The sequence below is a fragment of the Cucurbita pepo genome, unplaced genomic scaffold, assembly GCF_057944985.1.
Source record: "Cucurbita pepo subsp. pepo isolate OVF unplaced genomic scaffold, ASM5794498v1 scafford_111, whole genome shotgun sequence".
Lineage (NCBI taxonomy): Eukaryota > Viridiplantae > Streptophyta > Magnoliopsida > Cucurbitales > Cucurbitaceae > Cucurbita > Cucurbita pepo.
In genome coordinates this window covers 40,001-42,500 of record NW_028258014.1, presented here as the reverse complement: position 1 = coordinate 42,500, position 2,500 = coordinate 40,001, and positions in this window count along the sequence as shown.

Genomic DNA, 2,500 nt, shown 5'->3' with positions numbered 1-2,500 from the left:
GTCCCACACTCAACGAGGTTCATGCCGCACGCCCGAAGGCACCCGGCTCCACCCCACCTTGCATGTTTCATCATCGTACCAGCAGCCATCCACAGTCCTCACACCAGAGAATCCCAGTTAGAAGGCAACATCGTAACATTCCGTGCTCAACAAGGCTCATGTCGCACACCCAAAGGCACCCGATTCCAACCAGCCAAACATGTTCTGGCACCACCCGCCTTCAAAACATAGGGCTGGCCCAAGGCTGGCGAGGCATCACCACAACGTCACACACTCAACGAGGTTCATGCCGCACGCCCGAAGGCACCCGGCTCCACCCCACCTTGCATGTTTCATCATCGTACCAACCATCAACCATCCTCAAGCCAGCCCAAGTTAGAAGGCAACATCGCAACATTTCATTCTCAACAAGGCTCATGTCACATGCCCAAAGGCGCACCCGACACTGCCTGACCGTGCAAGTTTCGCCACCGCACCGCCGCCGTCAACCGCCCTCGTCCGCCGACCACCACTCCCACGCCCCAAGCATATGCCCATGTGCGGCGCATAGTGCTTGGGGCGTGTGGGTGGTGGAAGATATAGGGGTACCCCCGTGCCCAGCCCATGCAGACTAGTCACCCCCCTATATAGTACATTTTGAGGCATTTTTGGTCTGCCAGGCCTAGATACGATTTTTCTGAGCCGTCATACGGTCAAATATCTCAAGTTTTAGAGTGTTTTTTTCCATGAACTCGATTGATTCATGGATTGGACATTGTAATGGATCTAGAAATCAAGTTTCATAATTTTTCAACCAACCAATTTTTTTTAATGAATTTTTAAAAATTAAATAATAAGAAATTAAAAAAAATAGCTAGATTTGTCAAAAAAATCTGAATTTTTTTGGGAATCATTCTTTCATGTTTCTTAGCTCCCAGAAAAAAAATTACAACAAACCGACCACTCCACAAGTACTTTCACAATTAATGGGTGATGGATGGGGCGCGGGCGTGCACGCAGCAGCACGCGGGGCGGGGCGGGGCGCGCGCGCGCAGAAGAACGCGGGCGGGGCGGGGCGCGCGCGCGCGGGAGACGCTGGCGGGGCGGGGCGCGCGCGCGCAGAAGCACGCGGGCGGGGCGGGACGGGGCGCGCGCGCGCGGGAGAACGAGGGCTGGGCGGGGCGGGGCGCGCGCGCGCAGAAGCACGCGGGCGGGGGGGGACGGGGCGCGCGCGCGCGGGAGAACGAGGGCTGGGCGGGGCGGGGCGCGCGCGCGCAGAAGCACGCGGGCGGGGCGGGACGGGGCGCGCGCGCGCGGGAGAACGAGGGCTGGGCGGGGCGGGGCGCGCGCGCGCAGAAGCACGCGGGCGGGGCGGGACGGGGCGCGCGCGCGGGAGAACGAGGGCTGTGCGGGGCGTGGGGCGCGCACGCGCGCGCGCGCTGGCGGGGCAGGGCGGGGGTGGGGCAGGGCGGGGCGCACGCGGGTGGGGCATGGCGGGGCGGGCGAGCGCGAGGGAACGTTCCGACACTGCCCCACCGTGCGCGTTCCGCCACCGCACCACCGTCGTCAAACGCCCTCGACCTCCGACCACCACCCGTACGGCCCAAGCATATGCCCATGTGCGGCGCATAGTGCTTGGGGCGTGGGGGTGGCGGAAGATATAGGGGGTACCCCCGTGCCCAGCCCATGCAGACTAGTCACCCCCCTATATAGTACATTTTGAGGCATTTTTGGTCTGCCAGGCCTAGATACGATTTTTCTGAACGGTCATACGGTCAAATATCTCAAGTTTTATAATATTTTTTTCCATGAACTCGATTGATTCATGGATTGGACATTGTAATGGATCTAGAAATCAAGTTTCATAGTTTTTCAACCAACCAATTTTTTTTTAATGAATTTTTAAATATTAAATAATAAGAAATTAGAAAAAATAGTTAGAGTTGTAAAAAAAATCTGAAATTTTGTGGGAATCATTCTTTCTTTCATGTTGCTTAGCTCCCAGAAAAAAAATTACAACAAACCAACCACTCCACATGTACTTTCACAATTAATGGATGATGATTGTAAAAACAAGGTCCTGGTGGGTGTCTTAGTGTAATGTACTTGCTCTAGTATCAAAACTCTTCATTTTATTGTTTTAGACAACCAAAAGAAAAAAAAAATAGTTAAATTTTTACGGGTGTCACTCTTTTCTTAGTTCCCCCAAAAAAAAAAAAAGTCACAACAATACAAGCATTAAAAATGAACATTCACTTTTCACGGGTATTGGGTTTGATGATATTTTTATAGTCCAAGGTTTTATACACGTTCTTACTTTCCACGGATGTTAGGTGTGATGAATTGTTGTAGGGGCTAACCTTCAAGGCTTTATACGTGTACTCACGCTTCATAGGTATTGGGTGTGATGTTTTCTTTATGGAGGTAACATCCAACACTTTTGATATGCTGTTGGTAGAACATTTATCACACATAGCATAGGATGGGGCTTGGCGTGCGCGAGGTGAGTGGGGGCGCGGGG